General features: G+C 37.8%; 1 long non-coding RNA gene across 1 annotated transcript; it reads right to left on the bottom strand.

Annotated features, from left to right (window-relative positions):
• Positions 1–2888: 2888 nt before the first annotated feature.
• On the bottom strand, positions 2889–6238 carry LOC311338349. Its single transcript, XR_014633151.1, has 3 exons — positions 5046–6238; positions 4152–4214; positions 2889–3187 (listed from the first exon to the last, which is right to left on the bottom strand). It is a non-coding gene; the product is annotated as an uncharacterized lncRNA (long non-coding RNA).
• Between the last annotated feature and the right edge of the window lie 1827 nt (positions 6239–8065).

Genomic DNA, 8065 nt, shown 5'->3' with positions numbered 1-8065 from the left:
AAACGGTTACGTAAGTATGGCGAAATGAAAGTCATAGACACCCTCAATTTTGAAAAAGCGAGAAAGTCAGAAAAGCATTTTTTTTTACGAATACAAAAAAGTAGTCCCTCCTGGCTGCCTGCAAAGTGTACGGTGGTTGCTATGCAACACACTGTAGCGTCCTTCAGAGAGAAGGCTAGAGACGGTAGCTTGGTTCTCTGGCAATTTAGCCTACTATCAAGTTCACTCACCGTGTGCCTATTACTTTACAACATTTCCACCCTTTCCAGCAATCAACATATTTTTAGGCTTCGGTGAACTATGCTTTGCTTTTATATACATAATAAAATAAACAACAGTTCAAGTTAGGCGCAGAGTGATACTGAACTCTGTAAACTGAACGTGTCACGCCTTGACTCAGGGACAGGGACTCAAAAGCAAAACTCAAAAGACAGCAGAATGATTTAACCAAAACGCTTTACTTGAAAAGGGTAACAAAAAAAAACACTCATCGAGGATACAAAACTATAACAAAAGATGCTCACTAAGGAGTTTACAAAAACACAAATAAATGCAAAAAGTATCTGTGCACAAAAACTAACAAATACTGCGGCTTGCCAATACCCATTGGACGCAAGACAAACTGACACTAGACAAAGTGAAACAAGGGCTATTTATACATGAGGGAGGGGAACACAGGTGAGACGAATCAGGGACCGGGGAGGCAATCACAAGGAGGAAGTCAAGTGCCTGAAATGAGAGGGAAAAGGGAACTACAAAATAAAACAGGAAGTGAACGACAAGACTAGACATGAGTGATTTTAACTTGACATAAAAGTGCTCAACAGAATTAACACACTTTGCGTGACATGACAGAACGGGCGTCATAGCTGTGTGTATATGCTCAATATACAACAGTTGGGAACCAATCAGATCGCTTGATTTAAGCCAGCTGTTTTATAAATATATATATATATATTGGAGAATTTACACTATATACATGTACAGGCTGTTAAGCTATGATATTGACACATTATATGTCCACTATATATACCTGTAATATACTTTGTTTTACTCATGCAACGGGTATTAACATTGGATCAATGGATAACAATGTTTCTTTAATGTCTACTTAATTTATGGCATATGTCTATATCTCTTTCTCGCATCTAATCTTTCGTAGTATGTATTGTGTGTATTCAGAATATTAACAAAGTGTTTGGTTAAGATGATAAAAAATAGAAAATAGAAATAGAGGTAACACTTTACAATAAGGTACACAGAAACGTAGGTAGTTACTGAGGAACGAATGAGTAACGAATGAGGAACGAATGAGGAACGAATGAGTAACGAATGATGAACGACGAAGTGACAGTTACTCAGTAACTACTGAGGAGTTACTGGTAAACAGACCAGGGGACTACTGAGGAACGAATGAGTAACGAATGAGGAACGAATGAGTAACGAATGATGAACGACGAAGTGACAGTTACTCAGTAACTACTGAGGAGTTACTGGTAAACAGACCAGGGGACTACTGTATTCGTTACTGAGTAACGAATGATGAACAACCAGGGGCCCTAAAGTGACAGTTACTCAGTAACTACTGAGGAGTTACTGGTAAATAGACCAGGGGACTACTGTATTCGTTACTGAGTAACGAATGATGAACAACCAGGGGCCCTAAAGTGACAGTTACTCAGTAACTACTGAGGAGTTACTGGTAAACAGACTAGGGGATACTGTATTAATGAATCATTCTGTGAAATAGCAAACTGACCAATTTATTATGAAAGCAACTGAATTTTCCTGGGATTTCACAATTAGTTAATAAATTAACAAGGCACAGACGGGATGATTGTCATATTTTAATAAAGATATTCACAATACATACATTCATATTCACATTTAAGGTTTATTATGTGGCATTAGTAATGTTGAAGGCTTAAAAGCAATTGTCCACCACTGCAGGGCACGCTGAGGGCTGGCTTGGGTCCCACACTGGATCGACTGGTAGAGCTGGATCTACTGATGAGTTGTTACTCTTTCGCGATCCATTCGTTCACCAGTAGTTAAGCTTTATGAATCATTTGTTTACCATTAGTGAAGCTTTTTGTGTACCTTCATGTAAAGTAATGCATCATACTGAGTTGTTACTCTTTCGCGAACCATTCGTTCACCAGTAGTTAAGCTTTATGAATCATTCGTTTACCAGTAGTGAAGCTTTTTGTGTACCTTCATGTAAAGTAATGCATCATACTGAGTTGTTACTCTTTCGCGAACCATTCGTTCACCAGTAGTTAAGCTTTATGAATCATTCGTTTACCAGTAGTGAAGCTTTTTGTGTACCTTCATGTAAAGTAATGCATCATACTGAGTTGTTACTCTTTCGCGAACCATTCGTTCACCAGTAGTTAAGCTTTATGAATCATTCGTTTACCAGTAGTGAAGCTTTTTGTGTACCTTCATGTAAAGTAATGCATCATACTGAGTTGTTACTCTTTCGCGAACCATTCGTTCACCAGTAGTTAAGCTTTATGAATCATTCGTTTACCAGTAGTGAAGCTTTTTGTGTACCTTCATGTAAAGTAATGCATCATACTGAGTTGTTACTCTTTCGCGAACCATTCGTTCACCAGTAGTTAAGCTTTATGAATCATTCGTTTACCAGTAGTGAAGCTTTTTGTGTACCTTCATGTAAAGTAATGCATCATACTGAGTTGTTACTCTTTCGCGAACCATTCGTTCACCAGTAGTTAAGCTTTATGAATCATTCGTTTACCAGTAGTGAAGCTTTTTGTGTACCTTCATGTAAAGTAATGCATCATACTGAGTTGTTACTCTTTCGCGAACCATTCGTTCACCAGTAGTTAAGCTTTTTGAACCATTCGTTTACCAGTAGTGAAGCACTTTCGGGTTAGTTATAAAACCCCAAACCACTGTTGATGACAATGAGGGATCTACAGCCACTTTAGTTAAAAATGTATACAACATAGGGAAATATATATACATATACTGCGCTCATGACACATAACATATAACATAATAACAGGATAATATAGAAAATATCAACAATTTAAAACACAAACAGAAACAAAAAAAGGCATTTTAAAATGTAACAAAAAAAGGCACTCTAAAAACAAAACAAAAACCAGCTCTCTTCATCTGACACGGCTGTAGCGATCCATCGCCTCTTCTGGGGTGAGGACTGAAACAAAGAAAATGATAAACATGTATTAACAGTAGTATTTTGTCAGGATGATGGTAGTGCAGTTGGTTAGGGGTTTACTAGTATTAATACTATTCTTGTATTAGGGTTATATAGTGGCAAGTTAGTTCTAAATTACATTCTAGAGTAATGAATGTACAGAGGTATAATAATAATAATTATTAAATTGTAATTTCCAGTAGTATCAAGAGTACTGTGAGTGTACTGTCTATTCAAGTAGTATTATCTGTACTCTTTAACAGTAGGTTATTATAAATCAAATGAGCACGACTAGAGAGTAAAGTGGGAGCACTGTATAGTTTAGACAAGTGGTAGAATAAGTGGATTATATTGTTTAGTGTTATTTGAAAGCCATGTTCCTGCTGTAGCTTCATCCATTATGCTGCTTTGAACAGTCATGTTCAGACGTGGCTTTGATATTATAAGCAGACTTGGGACCAGCTGACCACCTAGCTCGTTAAAGAAATGGGTAAGAATTGATCAATTAATCCAGCACCATGACCATAACCATAACCAAAAACTTTTTTATTTTCTACTTAGTAGACTAACTTAAAGTGGCTTAACTGACCTCAATCTAATTCATGTCATTGCTGTTCTAAGTTCCTTCCCATTCCCAAAGCACTTTCCGGTTACGATATCATGTAAAGGTAGATACTTGGTTACTGCAATGTTCAAGTACAAATGGAGTAAATATTACTAGCATCCTCTTGTCTTGGATCCCCTCTAGACACTAGCCTTCAACCAGTTAAGGTGAGCACCCTTATTTTAACATCATAAAACCAGGAAGTAGAAAAGAGGTTTAAAAATAACACTATTATAGTGTTTTCATAGTGACGTTCATCAGTTATTAATCATTATACTGTGTACAACTAAATTTCACAGTCACATGAATCTGAGTATATCTGTTAAGTATGCTTAACATTTAAAATAAAAAATTAATTACCTGCTTCCTCTGCTGCAGTTTGGCTACTGCGCTGTTCGGATTGTTCCCGCTGACTCGATGGCGCTGTAACATTTTGGAGCACAGAAAGAATGGTTGGTGTAAGGGGCTCAAAACCTCATGAAGGATATTGATGAATGCATACAGAGTGACGTTTTTGTTCATTTGAAAATTGTATGGATACCTTAAAAACATATATATACAGTTAGTTAAGAAATAAGGGTTTTATTCACTTTGGGCAATGACATTATCCATTGTCTTTAATGTTATAATATGTAATAATAATATGTATGATCATATGTAATTTTGATTTAAGACAAATCATCATCAACTCATTTGTCATGGTTCCACATGCAGTCCATTGTGTAGAAGACATGTTTGAGAGATTCAGTTGTTAACATTACATACTGTAACTATGGACTAAAATGAAAAGAAAAAAAACAGGGAGAAAGGTATTACCGTAATAGCACTATAACAGTGTAATGTAGCAGTCTTCGGGTTTTTTAGTAGTTAAAAACAACTCCAAAAACTATTCAAAGACGTGGTAACTGGCGCTAACATAATAACTTTACAAGTCCAATTTCAAAGCTTGGACCACATTTTCATCGCATATCGCCTAATTTAACATTAGATAAGTGGTTGAACCGTCGGTCTTTTGACCTAGTTAAGAGTTAAACTTTTGTGTTTGACAGATAATTAAAATTTGCTTGCAACGTCGGCTATCTAGCCAGCTAGCAATCCATTGGTTAGTGACAAGGTTAGCTAGCAAGGCCAAAAAATACGTGATAGAACAGACGTGGTACGATGTCAAATTAGCTCATTTTAGGAAGCTAAGCAATGTGACCGAATCATTACACTCTCAATTAATAATGAAATAACTTTAAAGCATGTACTTACATTCTAACATGGCTGTCTCTACATGTGGAAGCTCTTCCGTGGGCTGCCTTTTTCTCTTACTCTTTCGCTGAGTCTCCATTGTCAAGTCCTTCTGCACGACCTCCTTGCCCGTCGACGGAAGAGAGTGGGCGTGTCCGACGCATGGGGTAAAACGATCTGCGTATAACGTGCCCCCTACCCACTGTACACGTCCGTCGACGACAAGGGACGCTCCCGAATTGCATTGTGGGTCCGCATGTGCAAGACAGGAAGACGGTTTGATGCGAAGTTATCATGACCCTGCACGCTGAAGTACTCAGTCTTATTGAGGGAAGACAGACTTTTAAAAAGAAATTAAAATTGATAAAAATGGCTCCAAAAGAAGAAGTTACTTAAAGCCAAAATAAAATGCAAACTCTGCAAAAAGAGCATGAAAATGAAGGAAAACGCAAACGTTGACGGACTGCAGTGGTAAGTATTCTTTTTTGGTACGGTTTTTATCGATGACTTCCTTTGTTTACTGATATGTCATGTTATAAATTCAAGTTCAGTAACATTAATATTTATCATGAAGAAATGTGTTGTCTTCTGTAGGCAGTGCCGACGTAATAAACATAGAGGGAAAACGACGAGGAAGTCAGTGAGGTGCGGGTCACTTTTTGAGAGGAGCAAATTGTCCCTATTCAGCTGGATGAAATACATTTATAGGTAAGGTATGCAGTAGGGCTGTACGGTATGGACTACAATTTATATCACGGTATGATTTGAGGCATATACGGTAATGCCGTATTATATCACGGTATGTTCATTTTATCTTCTAATTTCTATATAAATGTTTCTGAAGGGGTATCATCATCACTACCATCATCCTGACAAAATACTACTGTTAATACATGTTTATCATTTTCTTTGTTTCAGTCCTCACCCCAGAAGAGGCGATGGATCGCTACAGCCGTGTCAGATGAAGAGAGCTGGTTTTTGTTTTGTTTTTAGAGTGCCTTTTTTTGTTACATTTTAAAATGCCTTTTTTTGTTTCTGTTTGTGTTTTAAATTGTTGATATTTTCTATATTATCCTGTTATTATGTTATATGTTATGTGTCATGAGCGCAGTATATGTATATATATTTCCCTATGTTGTATACATTTTTAACTAAAGTGGCTGTAGATCCCTCATTGTCATCAACAGTGGTTTGGGGTTTTATAACTAACCCGAAAGTGCTTCACTACTGGTAAACGAATGGTTCAAAAAGCTTAACTACTGGTGAACGAATGGTTCGCGAAAGAGTAACAACTCAGTATGATGCATTACTTTACATGAAGGTACACAAAAAGCTTCACTACTGGTAAACGAATGATTCATAAAGCTTAACTACTGGTGAACGAATGGTTCGCGAAAGAGTAACAACTCAGTATGATGCATTACTTTACATGAAGGTACACAAAAAGCTTCACTAATGGTAAACAAATGATTCATAAAGCTTAACTACTGGTGAACGAATGGATCGCGAAAGAGTAACAACTCATCAGTCAGATCCAGCTCTACCAGTCGATCCAGTGTGGGACCCAAGCCAGCCCTCGACAGCGCTTGAAACCAAGGGAGGCAGGTTTAAAGCGTGCCCTGCAGTGGTGGACAATTGCTTTTAAGCCTTCAACATTACTAATGCCACATAATAAACCTTAAATGTGAATATGAATGTATGTATTGTGAATATCTTTATTAAAATATGACAATCATCCCGTCTGTGCCTTGTTAATTTATTAACTAATTGTGAAATCCCAGGAAAATTCAGTTGCTTTCATAATAAATTGGTCAGTTTGCTATTTCACAGAATGATTCATTAATACAGTATCCCCTAGTCTGTTTACCAGTAACTCCTCAGTAGTTACTGAGTAACTGTCACTTTAGGGCCCCTGGTTGTTCATCATTCGTTACTCAGTAACGAATACAGTAGTCCCCTGGTCTATTTACCGGTAACTCCTCAGTAGTTACTGAGTAACTGTCACTTTAGGGCCCCTGGTTGTTCATCATTCGTTACTCAGTAACGAATACAGTAGTCCCCTGGTCTGTTTACCAGTAACTCCTCAGTAGTTACTGAGTAACTCACTTCGTCGTTCATCATTCGTTACTCATTCGTTCCTCATTCGTTACTCATTCGTTCCTCAGTAGTCCCCTGGTCTGTTTACCAGTAACTCCTCAGTAGTTACTGAGTAACTGTCACTTCGTCGTTCATCATTCGTTACTCATTCGTTCCTCATTCGTTCCTCATTCGTTACTCATTCGTTCCTCAGTAACTACCTACGTTTCTGTGTACCTTATTGTAAAGTGTTACCGAAATAGAAATGTTAATTCCTACATCCTATGAACCTGTGTTCTTTAAACTCTGAATCAGATCAGAAGTCTGATTTCATATTTTTGGGTTTGCATTTGGGTTTCATCCAATGCACATCGCTGTAAGAACTAGCATGTTAATTATGCCAAACAAATTAAAAGCTCTCGCATGAAACAGAAACTTTTAAGTGGATTTCTGTAGCATGTTAATCCTGTCTTTTGGGGGTTGAGACACCAAGCACACTCCAACGCAGAGTTAGATACTCTAGGAGCTTAATGTCCACCCACTGTGTCTGAATATAAACCATCACCACCACTTGTATCTACTATAAAAGGAGAGGGGAGCGAGAGGGAGAGGTCTAGAGATATAGGAGTCAAAGAAGAGAGGGAGAAAATATTATCAGGCAAAAAAAATAAGAACAACTTTTCTTTCTGCTTTGAGCGAATAATGTATAAAGAGGCAAGTGCCTCCCACGGTCCTGTGGATGACCATGAGACCAGCATACAAAACAGAGGGTCTGCATCGGCAAACCAAATTGAGTGTGGAAGTCTACTCGCTGCACCACCTGTACTCTGAGAGTGCACTTGTATCAGCATGGAGAGATACACCCGCATGCACACGAGTGCCACAGCACTGCAGAATATCTCTTTCAAATCGCTTTCAGTGGATATCGGATTCTCGGGGGAAACATTAATGAAACGTAATGATGC

This window comes from Micromesistius poutassou, assembly GCF_964030765.1.
Source record: "Micromesistius poutassou genome assembly, chromosome: 2".
In the NCBI taxonomy this organism is placed as follows: Eukaryota; Metazoa; Chordata; class Actinopteri; order Gadiformes; family Gadidae; genus Micromesistius; species Micromesistius poutassou.
The sequence above is the reverse complement of the archived record's forward strand: the minus strand, read 5'-3'. Positions and strand labels throughout refer to the sequence as shown.